This window comes from Eptesicus fuscus, chromosome 2 (genome assembly GCF_027574615.1).
Source record: "Eptesicus fuscus isolate TK198812 chromosome 2, DD_ASM_mEF_20220401, whole genome shotgun sequence".
NCBI classification, from domain to species: Eukaryota; Metazoa; Chordata; class Mammalia; order Chiroptera; family Vespertilionidae; genus Eptesicus; species Eptesicus fuscus.
Window position 1 is genome coordinate 48,617,286 of NC_072474.1, and position 24,658 is coordinate 48,641,943.

At 39.5% G+C, this 24,658-nt stretch overlaps 1 long non-coding RNA gene across 1 annotated transcript; it reads left to right on the forward strand.

The window, feature by feature from the left end:
- Positions 1-649: 649 nt before the first annotated feature.
- On the forward strand, positions 650-23,656 carry LOC129150710 (uncharacterized). The gene is made up of 3 exons (XR_008557434.1): positions 650-741; positions 7,707-7,871; positions 23,421-23,656. It is a non-coding gene; the product is annotated as an uncharacterized LOC129150710 (long non-coding RNA).
- The last annotated feature ends 1,002 nt before the right edge of the window (positions 23,657-24,658 follow it).

Below are 24,658 nucleotides of genomic sequence, written 5' to 3' on the forward strand. Positions count from 1 at the left end.
CGCCTGGACCCCCATTTCGCCAAATTGAATTTCTTCAGTCTCCATTCATTTGTGTGCGGCCCTTCTCCAGAACCCGAACCCTGAACTGGAACCCTGGACCACGCGGGACGTGGAAAGGGATTCCTACAATCCACCAAACATACCATATAATAACTATTTACTAATAGTTTGGAGTAAATGGAATTTTAAGTGTGATAGTCACTTTAATTTCTGTGAAAGCAAGTGTCATTTGAAGTGAGCATGCCTGACATGTAATAACCACTCAACATGTAGTTGTTGAATTGACACAGACCTCAGAAAATGCCTCATGTCAATGTTCTTCTTTATTCCATTGCCCAGGACCATGCAACACCCAAGAGGACACGCCTCAGCGTCAGTCACCTGTGGAGGCCGCAGCCTGTCGTCAGGCAGCAGGAGAAAGGCCTGACTTCTCTAAAGGTTTCATCTGTGTCTTCTCCCCATTGAAGCATACCTGTCTTGATAAGGATAGTAAGGAATACACAAAGATGGGATCTGAGCTTGGTCATGAGATGTAGCTCAATTCTTCAGGCTATTCTCTACTTAGTTCACTTTCCCCTCAAAAACAGGAAAGGGCTTCAGGGCAGAAGGACTAGTACTAATTCCTCTGCAGAGGGACAAGTAGGGAGTGTGCCTTCCAGAACTGGGCAAAGTCCTTCAGCATAAATCCCCAACATACAGCTCTGGGACAGCTGTGGCTGAGGTAGAGGACCATGCCAAGAGGTATAAGAAAGTTTAATTAGAACCTAAGAATCAAATGAGTACAAACAAAGATTCTCACAAACTCACACTTCTGTCCTCTTTCATACCTAGTTAGGCTCCATGCTCCTCCTTTTCCCTAGTTCTCTCATATACACAGGCCTTCGCTAATCATCTATCTTTCCCACTCTCTGGCAGCATTACCTAGATACACTCTTGTCTTCATTCCTTCAAACAATCATTTTCAGACTCACCCATTTACCCATTAATTCCATAAATAATCCACACAGGTAACCTAACATGCCCTGAAGGAAAAGGCCTTAAGTCCTTTAAAGAGCTGAACATTCCGAGAGTGCACACACATGTCCTCTAACATGCTCCCTCTCAAAATCTCAAGTAAGAACAGGTACCACTCCTGCACATGTTCACATGTGCTGTCATACTACATAGCAAAGATGCACACCCTCAGTCACCATCCCCTTTTCCAGACATGGAAAATACTCCCAGATAAGTCCCAGAATATGCATACCACTCGGCAAAAACTTGCACACAAACTACATTCTCATTTGCACATTGTTATACCATGTAATCACATCAAACAAAGTAACCTTCACACAGGATTCTGAAATAAAATATATACATGAACTTTCACTCCACATGCTCACGTAGGTCATGGCCATCTTAACTCCTACCACCTTCACACACATATTCCAGTTTTCTTATGTTTGAACATTTCTTTCTGAGCATTCCAACAATCACATGAAAATGTTGTCTGTCCTGGAACCTTTAACATGCCTGCATCCCAGTCAGCTAGGAAGCAGTAGAGCCCGAAGGAGCACAAAGGAGGATTATACGGTGATGCCTGGAAGTGGAACCTGTCATTTCCCTTCATTTCCTATTGCATAAATGTAATCTCATGGTCAGTACTACCTGCAAGAGAAGCTAATAAATACAACATAGTAGTATGTCCAGGTTGAAAGGAGACAGCAGTCTCTGTCCATTTTTAAAAACTCTTTGTGCAAACCCAGTCTCCCATGACATATATTGATACAATATATATTTCTGTGCGTTTAATATTTTCATAGGAATCATATTACACTATCAATGAAGATGAAGGCCATGTGTGCTCATTGAACATGGCACATAGTAGACTCTCCTTGTTTGTTAAATGGATAGATAAATACACAAATAACAAGCATCGACTACATGTCTATTATTTTTATTTAATTTCTCAGCAAAGCTTAACATACATATGAGAAGATGCTTCACAGCACAGAACAAGGCAGTGGCCCTAACTCAAGGTCAGAAAGCATGCAAGGCCTCTTCTTCAGACAGTTTGTCCTGAATCTCTTCTAAAGATAAGCTATCAAATAGGATGCAAAGGGAATTTGGGATCTAGACAGAATCCAGGGTTGAGCTGAATAGTTCTGCCTATTAGTCAACACAAGGATGCCAAGGGCAAAAACAGGAATGCTTCTGCATCATCTTCAATAGGATCAACAGTGGAAGCAATACATTCCAAGGGAAAAACAAGTAATAGGACTGGAGCAAGCCCAAGGAGATCAGTGGAAAACAGCATTCGATTTGAGGAAATAGTGGGAAAGGTCCTATCAGAGAAACATGGAGGAATATTTTTATATGAGCTGGAAAAGGGCATGTTGTGTTACCAGAAACATGTGAAGCATTAATAACTTAACACAGGTCCAAAGTGGTGGATCCTACAGAACTGAACTTGAGGTAGAATGTAGAGATAACCAAGCAAAGATCCCATCACATCTATATATTTTCATAGACAATCTTTCCCATTCCCATTCATTCCATATCAAACTCCTATGAACTCACTATCCCCATCATCTATCCTATCTAATAAAAGAGAAACATGCAAATTGACCATACCTCTGCTACACCCACAAGCCACACCCACCAGCAAATCAGGAGAGAGTATGCAAATTAACACACCAAGATGGCAGTGGCCACTGAGTTGGAGCAAGCAATAGGCTTGGGTTGCCCCAGCAATGGAGGAAGCTCAGCTTCCTGCCTGCCCTGGCCAGACCTGTCCTCTACTCAAGGCTTTCAATTATAGAAGATAAATAAATCCCAGATATTTGCTTCCATCTGGCCCTGGCCTCTGCTCAAGGAGGCGCTGAAAAATAAAAAGAGGGGCTGGGAGCTTGGGTCACTGGGGGGTGATCAGGTCAGGATGGGATGGCAATTGTGGGTGATCAGGCTAGTGGATGGAGGGGCTGTTGGGGGTAAACAGACCAGCAGGGGGGTCAGTTGGGAGTGAGAAGGCCATCAGGGGGGCAGTTGGGGGCAAGCTGGTCAGTGGGAGGGGAGGTAGGGGCGAGCAGGCCAGTAGGGGTGGCAGTTGGGGGTGAGCAGGCTGGCATGGGGGGCATTTGGGGGTGAGCAGGCTGGCAGGAGAGTGCTTAGGGGCAATCAGGTAGGCAGGTGAGAGGCTGGAGCCAGCAGTCCCGAATTGTGAGAGGGATGTCTGACTGCCAGTTTAGGCCTGATCCTTGTAAACCAGCAGTTGGACATCCTTTGAGGGGTCCCAGATTGGAGAGGGTGCAGGCCAGGCTGAGGAATATACCCCCCTTGTGCACGAATTTCGTACACCGGGCCACTAGTCTTGCCTAATAATAGACAAATATGTAAATTGACCGTACCTTTGCTACACCCATAGCCAATCAGAGTGACTATGCAAATTAACACAAAAAAGATGGCTGTTAATTTGCATACATAGGCGCCCAGTGCCTGTGTCCCAGGAACATCCTGGCACCCAGGTCACTGTGAGGTAAGGCCTGGTGCAGGAGTAGACCCCCTGTGATCAATTGCAGGGAGCTGGGGCTCCGCTCCTGCTCAAGGCCGAAAGCGGACCCCCTGCAACCAATTGCAGGGAGTTGGGGCTCTGCTCCTGCACAAGGCCGAAAGTGGACCCCTGCGATCAATCGCAGGAGCAGAGCCCCAGCAATTGATCACAGGGAAATGGGCTCCACTCCTGCACCAGGCCGAAAGCCTCTGGTGGAGGTTTTTGGCCTGGTGCAGGAGTGCACCCCCCTGCGATCGATCGCAGGGAGCTGGGGCTTTGCTCCTGCACAAGGCCGAAAGCAGACCCCCTGCGATCGATCACAGGGAGCTGGGGCCCTGCTCCTGCTCCAGGCGAAATCCAGAGGCTTTCGGCCTGGGGCAGGAGCGGACCCCCTGCAATCAATGGCAGGTTGCTGGGGCTCCACTCCTGCCCTAGAGGCTTTTGGCCTGGGCAGGCCTGGGCAGGGGAGGAGCCGGGGATCAGAGGGAGCTGGAGGGCCCCTGCCCAGGCCTAAAGGTTCGGCCAGAGGCTTTAGGCCTGGGCAGGGCCCAGCCCTCGATTGGTGTGAACTATAGAGGAAACATCTTTTCTGACTGCACATTGGCTAAGCTTCCTGTATGCCACTGGTAATATTCTTAGTAACTTGGGTAATAAGAATCCAAAAAGGTGATCTAGGGTTTTTCCACCACACTTCTGGAGAGAAAAATGAAGGTCCACTGCTGGAAGGCTAAGAAATGTCATATCCTGACCTAGCCGGTTTGACTCAGTGGATAATGCCTCAGCCTGAAGACAGCAGGGTCTGGGTTCAATTCTGATCAAGGGCATGTACCTAGGTTGCAGGCTCCTCCCTGGCCAGGACCCAGATCAGGGCTCATGCAGGAGGCAACCAATCAAAGTGTTCCTCTCACTTTGATGTTGCTCTCTGTCTTTCCCTTTCTCTTCCACATTCTCTAAAAGTCAATGGAAACATATCCTCAGGTGAGGATAAAAAAAAATAAAGAAAAGCATATCCTATGAAAGACACATCTTTAAAATGCCTAAAGAAAGTTGTCATTTTTTTCTTGGTGAAGGGACTGGAGTTCGTGTTGATAAAAACACCTTGGTGGCTGTGGTGACTGGCAGTGGCTGCAGCAGTGGTGTGATGGGGCTGGTGCCTTCCCCTGAACTGCCCAGTTGCCTCACTCACACTCACTCACACATCTGTCCTCCTTCATACCAGGTAGGGCTCTGCATGTCTTGCATATCCCTTGTTCTCTCATATACACAGGCTTTCACTCTTTATCTGCCTTTTCCATTCTCTAGCAGCATTACGGAGTATACACTTACCTTCATTTCATCACATAATCATCATCAGATTCACCCATGCACACGCGAATTCCATAAATAATCCACATCTCCTCACACAGATAACCTTATTAGGTCAAAGTCTAATAAAGTTATATGCCCTGAAGAAAATTTACTTTCATCTGTTGCCTTTCTAATCTATATGGCACTTCAGATACCAGGCCTTCAGATCTTCACTGAACTCAACATTCTGAGATCTTATACACACCTCCCCTAATACTCTCAGTCTCACAGTCTTAGAGTAAGAACAAGTACCACCAGTCCTGCACCATTCACATGTGCTGTCATACCACATTGCAAACATGCACACACTCATTCCCCATCCTCCTTACCAACATGGAAAACACTCACCATAAATATTCTAATACATACATACAATTCCAAAAATACTTGCATACAAAACTACATCCGCATTCCCACATTGTTATACCATGTAAACACCTCAAAGTATCCCATACACTGAATTCTGAAATATAATCTGTGCATGGACTTTCACTCCAAATTCTGCTTTGGACATCTTAACGCCTATAGCCTTCACACACCTGGTCTACCTTTCTTATGGTGGAAATTTTCTTTCCCAGTATGCTGTCAACCACATCGAAAAGTTTCCAGTACTGGAGCCTTTGAGAAGCCTGCATTCCAGTCAGTTAGGAAACAGAAGAGCACACAGGGGCACTTCCAAGGTTTGTATGGCGAAGCCTGAAATGGCACATGTCATTTCCATTCCTTTTCCATTGTAGAAATGTAATCTCATGGTCAGCACTACCTGCAAGGAAAGCTCACAAAGATAAGATAGTTGTATGTCCAGGTTGAAACTAGACAGCAATCTCTGTTCCATTTTTTTAAAAAGCCACTTTGAACAAACCTAGTTACTCAGGACATATATTGGCACAATAACTACTTCTGTGCACTTAATATTTTCATAGGAACCACATTACACTATCCATCCAGGCTTGTGTGCTCAGTGAATGTGGTACATAGTAGACTCCTTGATTAATGGACAGATGAATACACAAATAACAATCATGGACTGCATAGCTATTATTTTTATTTAATTTCTCAGCAAAGCTGAATTCACGAGAAGGTGCTTTGCAGCGCAGACACAAGGCCGTGGCCCTAACTCAATGCCAGAAAGCACGGAAGGCCTCTTCTTCACAAAGCATCTCTTCTAAAGACCAGGGAAACGATGCTGGTAAGGAGGGACTATTGAGTAGGATGCAAAGGTAGGTGGGATCTAGACAGAACCCGGAGTTGAGCTGAGCGTTTCTGCCCATTAATCAACAATAGGCTGCCCAGTACAAACAGATACTCCAATGATTCTGCATCTTCTCAGTGGGATCAGCATAGAAGCAATACTTTCCAAGGAAAAACATTGAAAACAGCTGGAGTGAGCCCAAGGAGATCAGTGGAGAACAGTGTTCTATTTGAGGAAATAAAGGAAGAGGGCCTAAGGGGATGAGAGTTTTATCAGAGAAACATGGAAGAATATGTTCCTGTGAGCTGGCCAAGGGCATGTCATATTACCAGGAACCTGAGAAGCACTAACTTATCAAAGGCCCAATGTGGTAGGATCCTCAAGAACTGAACTTGAGGTAGAGTGCAGAGATACCCAGGCAAAGACACCATCACATCCATATATTTTCATAGCCAGAGTTTCCCATTCACATTCATCCCATATAAGACCCCTTTGCTGTCACTGTCCCATCATTCATTTCCCTACAATCTTCCACATGCATCTAAATTCTCCATGCTGGATTTTTGTCCATACCATGCAAACAGGTCTAATTTCTCTGACTCCTAAGACCTTAGATTAGTATCCTTGTTTTTACATTTTATGGAAATAGAAGGGCACAATATATACTTTGTGTCTAGCTCCTATCACTAATCACTATATTTGTGGAATTTATCCATGTTGTGTATGACGTTAATTTTGTTCCTTTTTGGTACATGTATATCATTGCACAAATATTATGTTTTCATTGACTATAATTATCTGATCATTAGGGTTGCTTTCAGTCTGAACTGCTTGAAAAAGTGATGATGTGGGTATTCTATTGCATGTATTTTTCAATATGGACACATTTCTATTTGGTGAATGCTTAAGAGTTACACTGCTAGGCCTTAGTTCCCATATTTTATCTTAATCCCTTCAGAACTCAATCTTTCATACTTTTAATTTCTAATGCAATCACGTGTTACCACACACCTAATGTTGAACTCTATGCCATTTTTTCAAAGCACAGGTATTATTTCTTTTATATGCCTTCATTTTCACATCCCCTTTAATTATTCCCTCACATTTTGCAAATACACTAACTGCTCTTAGTCTCAAAGAGTATATTCTCAGTAACAACATTCCTTATCTAAACAACATAATATATAAAGCACATAAATATATCATTATTGATAATGCAATCTACATACATAAATGTGTGCTGAACTAACAGACATAAAGCACACACAACTTTAACCTTTTCAGTCACACAAAGTTCATCTCACTTCACATTAGCAAATACCAAATCAACCTTACATTAAACCTTAACCCAGTTTTAACCAACACATTATGCATTTAAACAGCAAACACGTTACATTCAAATAACACTTTGATACCTAATCCCACTGATATTCACAAAACACACCATTTAGCAAGTTTACTTATAGTTTGGAGTTAATGGAATTTGAAATGGAAAGCTCGTATTAATTTCTATGAGAAGTGGTGTCATGTGTAGTAATGATGCCTCACATGTCATGTCCACTCAACATGTAATTTTTGAATTGACACAGACCTCGGCAAATGCCTCATCTCAATGTTCTATTTTATTCCATTGCCCAGGACGCTGCATCAACCAAGACAACGTGCCTCAGCCTGAGTCACCCGTGGAGGCCGCAGCCTGTAGTCAGGCAGCAGGAGAAAAGTCTGCCTTCTCAGAACATCTTATTGGTGTCTCCACCCCATCCAAGCATCCCCGTGTTGATGAAGATGGTAATGAATACACAGGTGGGATCTGAGTTTGGTCAAGAGATGTAGCTCAGTTCCCCAGTCTACTCTCTGTTAGTTCACTTTCCCCTCAAAAACAGGAAAGGGGCTTTAGGGCAGAAGGACCAGTACTAAGGCTTCTGCAGAGGGACAAGTAGGGAGTGTGCCTTCCAGAACTGGGCTAAGTCCTTCAGAACAAATCCCCAGGCAGCACTGGGACAGCTATGGCTGAGGTAGAGCACACAGTGCTGACATGTGCATGGGAGGTTACTCAGAACCTTCCCCTCAGATGAGCACAAACACAGATCTTCACACTCTCTCACACATCTGTCCTCCGTCATAGCAGGTAAGGCCCCATTCCTGCTGCTTTTCCCTTATTCTCTCATATACACAGGCCTTCCCTCCTCATCTGTCTTTCCCATTCTCTAGCAGCATTACCAGGTGCACTCTTACCTTCATTCCTTCACACAATCACTTTCATACTCACCCATTTACACACTAATTCCATAAATAATCTACATCCACTATATTTGTGGAATTTATCCATGTTGTGTATGACGTTAATTTTGTTCCTTTTTGGTACATGTATATCATTGCATGAATATTATATTTTCATTGACTATAATTATCTGATCATTAGGGTTGCTTTCAGTCTGAACTGCTTTAGAAGGAAAAACATTTTGGCATGAAGACAAACTTGTACAACTAAGTAGACTGTTTTTCAGCTCCTAAAAGAGAGGAAGTGAATGTTAGACTCCTCTGAGGAGGCTTCATTCCCTTCGAGCAGACATAGTATCCAACCTTTTTACTCATATCTACCACCACCATCTCTACACCCCTACCACCTGTCTCAGCAGACAGCCCCTTGTAATACCATCCACCACTTTCCTGAGGGACAAGAAGGCAGACCACACCATCCCAGATTCTGCCTTTCCTCTATCCAAGTTTATTATATACCATCCTTGATGCATGCTTGATGCAAAAGACTGTAAACACTATAAAATTTTGATAGTATAGATTGTAATTCCCATCCCTTGTACCCACCTCCACTTCTCCATGAAATTGGTCTTTGTTAAAAAAAATTACATTTTTCTATATCCCTTTCTTTAAATGAAGATATACCTTTTTCCAATATCTCTCTCTGATGTATTCACCCTCACAATTATTTGGCTGGAAGACAGACATTATGGAGGTATAAAAAGTTACTGCATGGATGAAAGCAAAAGCAACTATAATCCACCTCTAACCATCTATGAACTTGTGGAAACACAGGTGCATATACACTTCTTATACATACATATCCATGGGGAAGAATGTTAATATAAATATTAGAATGTTATACATACATATCCATAGGGAAGAATGTTAATATAAATATTAGAGTATTTTGTAATTGTTCATTGTGTGAACACACAATGAACAATTACAAAATACTCTAATATTTATATTAACATATGTATATATATATATATACTAGAGGCCCGGTGCACGAAATTCGTGCACGGAGGGGGGTTGTCCCTTAGCCCAGCCTGTACCCTCTCCAATCTGGGACCCTTCAAGGGATGTCCGACTGCCCGTTTAGGCCCGATCCCTAGGATCGGGCCTAAACGGGCAGTCGGACATCCCTCTCACAATCCAGGACTGCTGGCTCCCAACTGCTTGCCTGCCTGCCTTCCTGATTGGCCCTAACCGCTTCTGCCTGCCAGCCTGATCACCCCCTAACCACTCCGCTGCCAGCCTGATTGATGCCTAACAGCTCCCCTGCCAGCCTGTTTGCCCCCAACTTCCCTCCTCTGCCGGCCTGGTCACTCCTAACTGCCCTCTCCTGGAGGGTTGATCACCTCCAACTGCCCTTTCTTGCAGGCCTGGTCCCTCTCAACTGCCCTCCCTTGCAGGGCTGATCCCTCACAACTGCCCTCCCTTGCAGGCTGGGTGCCTCCCAACTGCCCTCTCCTGCTGGCCATCTTGTGGTGGCCATCTTGTGTCCACATGGGGGCAGGATCTTTGACCACATGGGGGCAGCTATATTGTGTGTTGCAGTGATGATCAATCTGCATAGTACTCTTTTATTAGATAGGATAGAGGCCTGGTACAGGGGTGGGGGCCAGCTGGTTTGCCCTGAAGGGCGTCCCAGATCAGGTGGGGTTTCCCTTGGGGTGTAGGGCGGCCTGAGCAAGGGGCCTGTGGTGGTTTGCAGGCCGGCCACGCCCCCTGGTAACCCAAGCGGAGGCCCTGGTATCTGGAATTTATTTTCCTTCTACAATTGAAACTTTGTAGCCTGGAGCTGAGCCAAGCCAAGCCTGGGGCTCCCTCCGAGGCCGCAGCCATTGTGTTGGGATTATAATTGAAACTTTGTTGCCTTAAGCGGATGAGCCCGGCCAGGGTGTGTGGAAAGCTTTGCTTCCCCTGTTGCCGGCGGCAACCCTGGCCTGCTCTCTCAAGCTCCATTCTGCCTCCATTTGTTTGAATTTGTTTACCTTCTATAATTGAAACTTTGTAGCTTGAGTGGAGGCTTAGGCCTGCAATGGCTGGCAGAAAGCGTGGCTTCCTCTGTTACCTAGGAAACCTTGCTCTCTGTGGCTGTAGCCATCTTGGTTTGGGTTAATTTGCATACTCGCTCTGATTGGATGGTGGGCGTGGCTTGTGGGTGTGTCGGAGGTATGGTCAATTTGCATATTTGTCTATTATTAGATTAGATGTTTATAAAATGTCATAGTGCATATTTAAGGTTAATAACTTTAGAAGGGTGAGAGCTACCAACTTGAAAAACACTATTTCCATTTTTATTTACATGCATGTCATTTATACTTAACTTGACTTTGTACATTTTTAACTGTCAATGTTAATTTTTCTCTCCCTGCCATCTTCAGAAAAAATGAAAATTCAAAAAGTATTATTTCTAATTTCAAAAACTATAAGGGAGAATGGAAATTAAAATAGATCCACTTTTAAATGATCTTATATAATTTTTAGCTTTTACCCTTTTGAAATTATTAAAGCTTAAACCTGTACTATGATATTTTGGATACCTTTATGTATTCATATTAGATTGTCTTGTAACTTTTCATTTTGTGCTGCATCCTTCCCCATAAAAACACATGTATAAGAACTATATATGCACCCGTGTGTCCACAAGTACATAGAAGCTAAGAGATGAATTACAGTTGCTGTTGTTTTCATCTATTTTTTACTTCTTCCTTTGAAAAGAGGCTCTGTTTTCTGCCAAATATGTGGGCAATTCAGACTAGTCAAGTGAAGTCATTACTTCTCTGCCTTCCTGTCATCATCCGACCCAGTTACCCCGAGTAAACATCTATCCCTGACCAATCTGTACTGATAACTTGGAAGGTAAAACAGGAGAGAGAGAGAGATTGGGGTGGTGGTGGTGGTAGTGGTGGTGGTGAGTTATCCTTTGTTTACAAATCAAAGTTTTTCCACTCTTCAATTCCTCTCTTTTGAAAGATCGGGCTGTTTAAAGTGTGACTTTAAGTCATTAAGCCTCAGCACTAACTCTTCAATAAGTTCTTGTTTTTTTCCTCAGTTAGCCTACGCCATTGCCTATTGTTTGTAGCATGTTCTTTAATTAATTAGCTTTAACATAATAATTTCTTCCATTTGAATAGCTGAAATGACATAACCTAGAAAGGAGGAACACATTATATTCCTCTGACTTCATATTGAAACACTAAGGGATATACTGGTAGACAATACATATAGTATGTCCTTGATTAATGAGGAAAGTGCATTTAGCATAGTAGCCAACATTTTTATGCACATCTACCATCACAGTCTCTACAACCATCCCAGCAATATGAGCAGACAGCCCCTTTTAATACCACCTAGCACTTTCCTCAGGAAAAAGGCAGACCACACATCCCAGATACTGTCCTACCCTCTATCCAACTTTATTATACCCCCTACATATGCCATCCATGAATACACGCCTGATGAAAAAGACTGTAAGAACCTTAGAAATTTAATAATACAGATTGTAATATCCCTCCCCTCTACTCAGCCCTCATATTTCTATGAAAGTGTTTTGTTAGGATAGCATGTACTAGAGCCTAGAATGTATTTTCAAAGTAACATATATTGATCTGTTCCATAGGGAATTTTGTTAAATCAGTAAAGCAAATAAAATTTCTTACATGCTACCAATTCATTTGTCCTTATTTTCTATATGATGGCTAATAAGTCTATTATCTGTATATGTTACACTAAGTTATTTTCCCCATTTTCTAAAAAAAAAAGCATGTATATATCCTGTTGAGGTTCAAAATCCTCTCTATGCTTGTCATCATTTTCTGCCTCATTCCAGTATACCTAATACTAAGTACACTATAAAATGTCTTAAAAAGTCTAGTACTTTCTACAGTGTCTACCCAAGAATGATTCCAGTACCTAAAATTATGTTTTGTATAATGATAGCTTTTAATTTTCTACAAGTTAAAAATTGAGGACACTGAAGAAAACATTTTCCCTTATTATTGAGTTGTGCCTTTGTTTTAAATTCAGAGTAATTTTATATTGTATAATTTTTATTTATTCACATCATAGTAATGTTTTGAAAGTTTTCTCTTAAAGATAGAGTGACTTAGAGTTTACTATTTTTATTAATTTTAAAAAATTATATTTTTATTGATTTCAGAGAGGAAGGGAGAGGAAGAGATAGATGAAGATAGAGTGACTTGGAAAGAGTTTGCTATTTTTTATTATTTTTAAAAGAAATATTTTTATTTATTTCAGAGAGGAAGAGATAGAAACGTCAAAGATCAGAGAGAATCCTAGATCAGCTGCCTGCTGCACCTCCTTCCCTCCCTGGGGATGGAGCCTGCAACTGGGTCATGTGCCCTGACCAGGAATGGAACAGTGACCTCCTGTTCATAGGTCAACACTCAAAGACTAAGCCACACATGCCAGGCAGAAATGAGTTTTTTTTTCTTTTGTAATTTTTAATATTTTTATTGAATTTTTTGGGTTGACATTGGTTAATAAAACAATACAGGTTTCAAGTGTTCTATAACTCAATAAAACATCATCTGCATATTGATCACCCAAACTAAAGTCACTTTTTGTCACTATTTCTTCCTTCCTTCCTACCTTTAATCTCCCCCTTATTCCATCCACCTCCTTATTTTATCCGGCCCCCAACCACCCAGCTGTCAATCTGATCTATGTAGCTGTGCTTCTGTTTCTATTTTGTTTGTTTAAATGTTCTGTTCATTAGATTCCACATCTAAGATTGTATGGCATTTGTTTTTCTCTGATGGACTTATTTCACTTAGTGTAATAATCTCCATTTCCATCCATGTTGTTGCAAAAGGTAAGATTTTCTTCTTTTATATGCCTGAGTGGTATCTCATTGTGTAAATGTACCAAAGGTTTTTTATCTACTCATCTACTGAAGGGCACTTGGGCTGCTTCCAAATCTTGGCTATTGTTAATAATACTGCAATGAAGATGGGGGTGCATACATACATTCTTTTGAATCAGTGTTTTAGGTTTCCTCGGATATATTACCAGAAGTGGAATTGCTGGGTCATAAGGCAGAATGCTCAAGAGAGTGGGAATAGCGGGAACATACATCAATATAATAATGACCATATATGACAGCTCACATCCTACTCAATGTGCAAAAACTGTTTCCCTTAATATCAGGAATAAGAGAGTGATATCTGCTTTCACCACTCTTAATTAGCACAGCCTTGGAAGTTCTAGCCACAGCAATCAGTCTAGTAAAAGAAATAAAAGGCATCCAAATAGGAAAGAAGAAGTAAAGCTATCATTATTTGTAGATGACATGATACTATATTTTGAAAACCATAGACACCACCAAAAAACTACTAGAAGTGATAAATGAATTCAATAAAGTAGCAGGCTACAAAATTAATATTAAGAAATTTTGGCATTTTTATACAACAGTAATGAACTATCAGAAATTAAGAAACAATTCCATTTACAATTGCAAATAATAATAATGTACCTAGGAATAAATTTAACTAAGGAGGTAAAGACCTGTATTTGGAAAATTATAATATATTAAAGAAATTGAGGGAGATACAAATAATCTATTTTAAATTTAAAACCTAGAAGTCTGGGCAACCTTGGCCTTTGGTAAGAAAAGGGGATTTCTCTGCCAGCCACAAAGGTTAAGATATGCACCCAACAGCCCTGGCTGGTGTGTTCAGTGATTAGACCAGTGGTCGGCAAACTCATTAGTCAACAGAGCCAAATATCAACAGTACAACGATTGAAATTTCTTTTGAGAGCCGAAAACTGACTTCTGCACATGGGCCACAAAGTTTCAATCGTACTGTACGTGCGCGCCCGCATGTGGTATTTTGTGGAAGAGCCACACTCAAGGAGCCGAAGAGCCACATGTGGCTCGCGAGCCGCAGTTTGCTGACCACAGGATTAGAGTATCGGCACACCCACCCAAGGGTAATGGATTGGATTACCAGTTAAGAGCATGTGTTCGGGTTGTGGGTTCCCTCCTTTCCTTCCACTTTCTGTAAAAAAGCAATGGAAAAAATATAATCAGGTGAGCATTAAAAAAAAAAGATATGCACCTATACATAACAAAATGAGATGGTTGTTATGTAAGATTTTATTATTTTGAAATGTATCCGGGTGGCATTGGTTAAAAAGATCATAGAGGTTTCAAGTGTACATTTCTGTAATACATGATCATTGTATGCCCACCACCCAAACTGAAATAATCTTCTGTCACCATATACTTGACCCCCTTTACCCTTTTCTATCCCCTCTCCTACTTCCCTTACCTCTGGTAAGCATCTGTATCTGTGAGGTTTTTTTTTTTTTTCTTATTTTAAGGTGACCAGATTTTAACATTGGTAAAGCGGGACACCATTGATGGGGGGGGGGGGGGGCGGTTCTTGATTAAAAATCTGGTCTATATGGAGCAACAAAAATTTTCATAGAACGCAAAAATAGTATTGTAATATATATTTTTAAATTTCAACTTAAGTACAATTTACAAATATAATAAATAAAAATTATGTATAGTATTATTTTATTCTTTGGCATATTTCTCATTTAAGTGAATTTTTTTTTTTTTTAGTAGATTGCTGTCGTTGTTTAAAAGGTCATGAATTTGCCGTAAAGTAAGTCGTAAGTGTCACTTTCAAGGCCGGCGCTAGACTTTTTGCCACCACTATAAAATATAAATAATACGAGTACTGTCTGCTAAATTCAAGAAAATTTATGTATTTATGAAATAAATAAATAAATTACTTAGCTAAATTATCTGAATAGCTGATTTGTAATGGCATCACTTGTTTAACTAGCTTACTAGCACGCAGTACGATGTGTATCGTCTGAGAGACAGTCACAAAATGTTTTCGTCGTTGCCAATCCCCAAAAATGCCATTGTTCATTAAGTCCAAACAATGGTGGTCGAATTCCAACAACTGATCAACAATGCGAACTTTGATAAGCAGTTCTCGATAATCAGTTCTCAACAATTATTTCTTATTATTAAAGTTTAACATTATAAAATTAACAAAAATAATATAAAACTCATATCCTGGCTAAATAGCCACATGGCCGCCGAAAACCGTATATTCCCTTCCCGTTCTCCCGCCATTCCCTAGCTTGTCATGCATTCTTTCCAAAAATCGGGACTTTTTTAAAAATCGGGACTGTCCCGCCAAAAGCGGGACGTCTGGTCACCTTATTTGCTTATTTGTTGCTTTAAGTTTTATATCCCACATACGTGTAAAATCATGTGGCTCTTAACTTTTTCTGTCTGACTTACTTTGCTTAAGCATGATATTCTCAAGGCCCACCCATGATGTCACTAATGGCAGTTTTTAATAAAAGTGTAAATTATGAATGACCTTACAAACAAACCAAAAGGAGACTATGTTTCTGTGAAACGGGCAGGAGCACCTTACTGAGATGACATAAGCTGGTAGAGGAAAAGACAAAGAGAACCAATTTTGAAGTACCACAGTAGACCAGAATAATTGTTTTTAAGCAGCCTTAAACTAAGTTTCCATGCAATGAGTAAATTGTAATTATGAAAACTAATGAAATATCAAAAGTATAAGGAATGTGTTCTAAACTGAGGTTTGTGAGAATTGAATTAAAAATACTATATGTAGAAGAAAAAGTGAATGAAAAGAAATGATAATGTCCAATATATCACATATATAAATCTATAAACTTAAATAAGATCGAAAAGAACACATAAACATAACAGATCAGGATAATAGTATTCTTAATATTATTATTTTTTAGTGCTGTCTTTGAATAAGGAACACTTGAAGGCTAATATATATAATTCAATTTGACAAAAACTGTGTCTCGATCAATGTAAAGAATTTATATAAAAGAACTGTGAAATTAAAATGAAATAAAAAACTCTAAATTATTATGATAATGCTGAATAAAATGTTAAACATTTGACATTAATTTTACCACTTGATGGGCAAAAGAGAATACTATGAAATATGTATTCAGATTAGGTGAATTAATGATAACATATAATAAAAATTCTGGCTATCTGTGCTCAAAGATAAAGGTGGTTTGTGCAATCAAATTAGAACTCTTTTTATTAAAAAAACACACGATTTAATAGGCTTTATGTTTTAGAGTAGTTTCAGGTTTACAGCAAAATTAAATGGAAGGTACAGAGATTTCTCATATATCCTGTCTCCACTATTGATGGCATAGTCTCCACCATGACCAACGTCCTCCATCAGAGTAGTACATTTCTTACAACTGATGACTGCGCACTGATGCATCTTAGTCATCCAGAGTCCACAGTTTAACCTTGGGTTCACCCTTGATATTGTGTATGTCATGGGTTTGGACAAATATATGACATGTATCCAACATGATAGTGTCGTATACAGTAGTTTTACTGTTCTAAAAACCCTCTGTGCTCTGCTTATTCATCCCTTCCCTCCTCTATCCCCTGGAAATCATTGATATTTTTACTGTTGCCATAATTTGCCTTTTCCAGAATGTCATATATTTGAAATTAAACAGGGTGTAGCCTTTTCAGATGGACTTCTTTCACTTAGTAATAGGCATTTGTTTTCTCCGTGTCTTTTCATAACTTAATAGCTCATTTCTTTTTAGTGCTGAATAATATTTCAATGTCTCAATGTACTAGAGTTTATTTGGCCATTCACCGACTGAAGGACATGAAAGAGGAAAAAGGCCGTTTTACTCCCTAAGCAGAGAAGCCAGCAGTCTCAAGGCTTGGCAAGATCAAGTTGCCAGAGGCTTCTCATGAATTCTGGGAGGGCCACAGGAAGTAGAAAGGGACCCTGAGGATTAATCTGCACCAAAATATTCAGCAAAGAAATTTTGAAACTTAGAGAGAGGAGGAAAATAATGCCTTGGACCCCACGCAACCTGCTTTTCAGATTAGCTGAGGGTCTGTCTGCACTATATAGCAGATGTACTAGTATATAGGTTTGCTTGCTTTGCTTTTTCAATAAAGGTGCAGCTTTAATTGCTTTAATAAATTGGCTTTTCACATTGCAGTCAGGGCCTCTCATATAAAATTATTTATATGAGAAGACAAGGATTGAGGTTGGGAACAGCCCTCTCCCACTGACAGGGGGCTGGCTGTCCGGGAACACCTCTGGTGTCAGGGAGAGGTGCCTCTAACAATTGTAACCATGTTTTTTCTCATGTCCTAAACTTGCTACATACCATGTGGTAATTTGTACTTACATCTTACATTTTGATGTTATTTATTAAGAAATGCAAATGATGTGAGAGTGGGCCTTCTTTATTATTATTACTTTATTTATTTTAATTGCACATAGTTGTTAGAATGCTTTTTGAAAATATATTTAAAATATAGCCTGACAAAATATACTTAAAATTGATTTATCATGGAATGCAGATGACAGATGATGTAGGACATGAACACAACAGAATAAAATAGTAAAGAAACAAATAGCAGTTCACCTGGCACAAAAATTCTAAAGAGCAAAGATACAATACTAAATTTCGATGTTATTACTTCTTTGAATCAAAGAATGTTTAACTTAAAGCATCTGACTTGTGCCGAAACCGGTTTGGCTCAGTGGATAGAGCTTCGGCCTGCGGACTCAAGGGTCCCAGGTTCGATTCCGGTCAAGGGCATGTACCTTGGTTGCGGGCACATCCCCGGTGCGGGGTGTACAGGAGGCAGCTGATCGATGTTTCTCTCTCATCGATGTTTCTGACTCTCTATCCCTCTCTCTCCCTCTCTGTAAAAAATCAATAAAATATATTTTAAAAAAAATAAATAAATAAAGCATCTGACTTGTAATTCTTAAGACCTATGAAATCTCTAAAAACTGATCCCTCTGCCCATCTTAGTTTCTTGGTTTCTCATTGAATGTCTTATGAATTGTTACCTTGTATTTTTAGCTATTTTCTATCTCCTAAAATCACGAGAAAGACTGTGAACCGCTTGAAGTAGAATTGGGGCCATAGGTACTTTGTTTTGTCTGACAGCACCTAACATATGCTCTCCAATTTAGAAACTGAAAAAAATAAATCCGTGTGTGTGTGTGTGTGTGTGTGTGTGTGTTGGGAAGGGGACGAGGAGGGCATAACCTTCGGTGAAAAAAGTTGCTGAGATGAAGAGCTCCACAGGCTCTCCCTGAAAGGCACGGAGAGCTGAAGCCAACGTTTCCCAGTCTCCTAAGGTCTGGGGTTGGACCTGAGATTCTGCCTTTGCAACAGACTCTCAGTTAATGGCATTGCTGGTGGTCTTCAGAGTAGCAAGAAAGTCATCTTGATAGATTAGTTTTAATAACCCGCAATTATATTTCTCCAGGTAACTAAACTAAATCACACCTGTTCCAGAAATACCTTCAGATATTTCATCGGGGAGTATTGCCTGATTCTCAGCAGCCCTGCTCCTTCAGTACACAGCTCACCCACTGGGCCCAGGGTGAACCAGAACAAATATGGTTACACTAAGATCAGGACTCCAGACTGGCTCTAGTATTACTACTCCTGCTCAGCCTCTTAGGAGAGCCCTTCTCCTGCCTCAGATTACTGACAAAATGTGCTCCGTAAACCTTATCAAGTGCATCAAGAATAAAAAAATCACTTATAGACCTGGGACCTTCTCTCACTAGAAAGAAAAGCAAAAAACAGCTCTCTAAATTAATTGGGTATAAGAGTTCTTTACAATTATTAGAACCAAACAATCAAATCTCAACCCAACAAATAATTCAAAGAAAACCATGCATCTACTATTGGTTATTCCTATTATCCTTTACTTTGCTCAACCTGACCCAGACCATTGCAACCTTGGGAAACTGTATTACAGTTGCTGGTCTGGGCCAACAGCTTAGCTAAGCCTAGATGGATCAGTTTCATCTGTTTTCAGTGTTCCTGCCAAGCTATTTGTCTAATATCTGACCATCTGGGTTACATGAAGATACTGTTCAGATTGAGACTCATCCTTGGAGTTTGCCAGTTTAAGTTTAGAGTGTGAGCTTCCTTAGGTGAGCCTCTGATAGTGCCGGAACTGACATACATATGTGCAGACTGAATAACTCCATTCATTTTAAATGGAACAAAAGGAGAGAAACTGCTTTCTCCTGCACATTGTACTCATATAATTCAGAGTTTGTTGAGATTTGTGTGTTGCAAATTTGCAGGATTATTTCTCTCTTCATAAACTAAAATGCAGACAATTTTCTTCTGACTCAAAGTCAGAACTACTGTCAGGTAATAATCATGCACTTCTGAACTTCCAGCTTCTAAAATGATTAACATTTTCCACTACTGAATTTTCAATATTTATGTTAAAACTTTATGTGTACTATATATCCTAGGAATATTGTCAGTAAAACAGCATTCCCTGGTCATCCTAATAAAAAATTAATATGCAGATTGACCATCACTCCAACACACAATATGGCTGCCCCCATGTGATCAAAGATGGCTGCCCCCATGTGGACACAAGATGGCCACCACAAGATGGCCAGCAGGGGAGGGCAATTGGGAGGGACCAAGCCTGCAAGGGAGGGCAGTTGAGAGGGACCAGGCCTGCAAGGGAGGGCAGTTGGAAGTGATCAACCCTGCAGGGGAGGGCAGTTAGGGATGACCAGGCTGGCAGAGGAGGAAAGTTGGGGGCAAACAGGCTGGCAGGGGAGCAGTTAGGCATCAATCAGGATGGCAGCAGAGTGGTTAGGGGGTGATCAGGCTGGCAGGCAGAAGCGGTTAGGGGCAATCAGGAAGGCAGGCAGGCAAGTGGTTGGGAGCCAGCAGTTCTGGATTGTGAGAGGGATCCCAGATAGGAGAGGGTGCAGGCTGGGCTGAGGGACACCCCCCTCTCTGTGCACGAATTTTGTGCACCGGGCCTCTAGTTCTAAATAAAACCAAAACAACAAATTAACAAATATGAGTACAATGTATTTGCTTCTACAAACAATATGTGTTCATTGATTTTAACATTAATTTTGTTATAAGCATCATTTTCAACTTTTTCTTTTTATATCTATTTCTTATTTATTTGTTGTTATTTTCTAATAAACAGCTCATACTTTTCATTTTCACTGCTTTTCTGATTCAAGAAATTTCAATTTTCTCCACCACTATGCTCTAGTATATTTATATTGATATGTATTGCTGCATATAAATTTTTGTTTTAAAAAAGTGTGTGCCTTTTAAAATTTGAAAGACATAGTTACCCAGCATAACTTTGTGCCAATTTCTATTTTAACCAAAAGTGTTTGAGCATTTCTCTGTATTCTCTCAACATTTTACTCAGTCAATCCAATATCTGCAAAATTATCTTGTATTATTATAAATACATAATTATTAAAACATACATTTTAGATATGTGCCTTTTATAATACAATTTTTATAGATTTTGAATTACATTGCTAACAATTATATGACTATGCTACTTAACATATTTTTTTTATTTTCTTGAGATTCATGTTGACAACTTTCAATATGGCACACAACACTCTCCAAGATCCAACCCCTGATAAAGCTTACAATCCCATTTCATACTATTCCCTCTTGTCCATGTTTCATTCTAGCCACACTGAGTTTCCTGCTAGTTCCAAACACACATTACTTCAAGCACCTGAGCCTTGGCATCTGTTGACAGTTCTGTCTAGAATGACCTTGTTTTGTCCTTCTGGCCATCTTCTACTTAATCTTCTCTGCATTCCTCTAATTTTCCCAAGCAGAGTCATATATTACTGACACTATATACTCCTTACTTAAGATTGCTATTTGTATATTATTTGTTTACAAACATGTCAATTTTATTATCTAAAATACACATTGTCTAATAAAACTTTCTGTGATATGTTAATGTTCTGTATCTTCATGTTCAATAGAAGTTTCTGTAATTATGAAAATCTACACTAATAAAAGAGAAACATGCAAATTGACCATACCTCCATGATGCCCACTAGCCAATCAGGAGTGTGTATGCAAATTAACCCAACAAATATGGCGGGTTAATTTGCATACACAGGTGCTGAGTGGCCGGGCAGGGCAGGACGCCTGCTATGAGGGGGAAGGCGGGGGGGTGGGGTGGAGGGAGCTACAGGAGAAGCATTCCAGCCAGAGCGAAGACTGAAGGCAGCAGCCAGAGTGAAGGCCTGGGTGCCGGATGCTGGAGGAAAACTGGTGCTGGCAGCCAGGGGAAGGAAGGCCTATTGCATGAATCTTTGTGCAATGGGCCTCTAGTGTTTTATAATTGCAATATCCAATATGGTAGCCTTTAGCTACATGTGGTTATTGAACACTTAAATAGGTTTTGTGTGACTGAGGAACTGAATTTTTTAATTTAATTTTAATATTGACATGTGGCTAGTATAGGACAATATTTTAAATAGTTTTAGAAGCAGAGAACATAAGTTGACTACTTTCTTTGTGTGCTCAGTATTTAGCACAGAGTGGACACTCACTATTAAGTGATTATTAAATGAGAGAATAAATTCTAGAAGACTGAAAAATTAATGTTTTTGCAGAGTAGCTGGACAAATCAAGAGAAATTGATTTCACTTTTCCATGCCATCCTCACCAGAAAATAAGCTCTTATTCGTTTACTACTTTAGCAGAAAATAAGCTCTTATTTTTTTAGTTTGATCTTAACTATGTCATTTATTCAGTTTTTCCAGAGTTGTGAGGGAAGAAAAATACAGGGATTAAAGACTGGGGTGGCTTGGAAAGTCCACAGAAATGTGGTTCTATAAACTAAGAGATTATTTCATGTAGTTGTCTCTTATTATGGTGTTAGAAAAGGTCAATACCATATATAAGTGTAAACTGATGTTGTAAAGTTTTCTTTACTTAAAAACCTGATTCCTAGCAGGAAAGAGGACCTGTTTTATATCCTCATGCATAACCTCAATTGTCCTTTCTTCAGTCTATGATTAAAGAAGCCCATTTACTTCTAGCTTACCCAGGAGAGAAATTTGAACTCCCACTTGGGACTGGAGCACCAAATTATTTATTTATTTAGTCTTTTAATTTATGCCCAGAGAGCAAATGGCAGTGCTAGTTTTGGAAAAAACAGTAAATAATAGCGTTGTCAGCCTCTTCATCAAGTTGATAGACTGACTTATACTGTAGGAATTTTAATCCTGTGAGAAGAGCAAGAACAATATGAAATTGCTGTAGTGGGGACAGTGTGCAAAAATAAATGCTATTGGGGATGTGAAGCAATATAATAGGAAATTATTAAGCACTGTTGCATTTGTGTTCCTGCAAGATTTTCTGAGTTTTCAGTTCAATCATGAACTTAGGTTCTCTGACTTGATTGTAAATTCACCAAGTTAACATTCTTAATGTTTTTAGATTTTTTTTATTAAGATGTCCAATTTTTTAAAGAAGGCAAAGCTGCTATAGGATCCCATTAAAATTTGTTTCCTGAGCCATGATTCATCTTGCAATTTTAGAAATCCTCTGATGCTTTTAAGATTTTTGCTGCATAGTCCAGTGTATCATTCAGAATGAGCTAAGCAATGCTGCTATAGCAAATAACCCTCTGATCTCAGAGGCTTAAAAAGCAACAAAGGGTTATTTTTGCTCATTCTCTACCTGCTGAAGGCAGTGAGAGGCTCTGGTCATCATGATCATTCTCTGACCTAGACTCACCCAAGTTCCACCTTAACACATATATCTCATTTCTTTTTGCCAAGAAAGGAGAAGGTTATATATTGCATAGTGGCCCTTAAAACTCTGCTGAGAAGTGACCCAGGTCACAACTACCACATTTATCTGGGCAAATGCAGGTGATTTGGTGATGTCAAACTTTGAAAGATGTAAAGAAGTACAAATCAATCATGGCCTGTTGAGAAAGGAGAAGCATCTGTGAGTTTGACTAGAATGTGTGCCCAGATGACAGTGCTTTGGTAGGACTTTAAAAAGCATTTGGAGAGAAAGGGATTCCATGGTCCAATTAATTGGGGAAATTTGAGTTGAAGTGGCATATATTACTTCCTTTTGGGATTAATAGTATTTAATCTGCAAAGTGAATTATGAATATCTAATTAAGAGGTATTATATGAAGTGCTTCCCAAACTAAATAAATTGTGGAAATATTTTTCTTCACAGAAACACTTGTTTGGCCCTAACCGGTTTGGCTCAGTGGATAGAGTGTCGGCCTGTGGACTGAAAGGTCCCAGGTTGGATTCCAGTCAAGGGCATGTACCTTGGTTGTGGGCACACCCCCAATAGGAGGTGTGCAGGAGGCAGCTGATCGATGTTTCTCTCCCATCAATGTTTCTGACTCTCTATCCCTCTCCCTTCCTCTCTGTAAAAAATCAATAAAATATATATTTTTTAAAAAAAAGAAAGAAACACTGTTTGTCTGGTCATCTTTGCAAAATGTACTAAAAATTGAGCCCTCCCCCAATTTTTTAACTTCTCTCTATGAATTTCTTATATAATATTAATTTTAAACATAATAAAACACAAACTTGATATAGATAAAAAATAAACATGTTTTTCAAATAAGGATCATGGATGTCTAGCTCCATTTTTCCTTTCAGAAAAGTTCTAATTTAGAATGTTATTGATTAATGTTAAAGTCTATAGTAGAAGAATAGACTATGAAGTCTATTTTATTTTTTTCTGATGCATTAAAGTATTGTCTAAGGTTTTACACAAACCGCATACATATAGTACTTCTAAGTTAAAAGTTTGGAATTTACTTCATTTTCTTAAAATTAACTTAAACAAAAATTTTCTCATTTTCAGTTTTTAAAAGTCTTCCAGATGTCAAGGGGTGATATATTTGTGAATTCGATGAGGTAAAAATTAGTAAATAATGTTCTATATGCTAGCTGGTTGTTTAAAGTTCATTAATTCTTTCTCAGAATAATATAATCTGGTAATTTGGAGAAAAATATAACATGTTTAATAACTTTTATATGGTATATTGGTACTGGTACTGAAAAATTTAGGGAAGATAACCAATTTTTAAATATTTCTAATATAATAAACATCTTTTATTAAATTTTGATACTTTATTTCAAGCATAAAGAGTTACATATAAAAATTAAAATAAAGCTAAATATTGGGGGAATTTTCAAAATAATGATGCCATTAATGAGTCATCTACTCCAGATCTTTTATTCTATAATCTCACCTGTTGGAAATACAGCTATGCATTAGCAAGTGTGTTACAAAAACTCATCTGAGAAAACATAATCAGAGTTATAAAATTCCTAAAGTAAGATTTATGAATTCTTTAGTCACAAACTCACTTTGGAATTACTCTTATTTTTCAAATAACCCTAACTAGGGTAGTCATTTGGATTTTAATTACAGAAACTGGGAGCAACTATGAA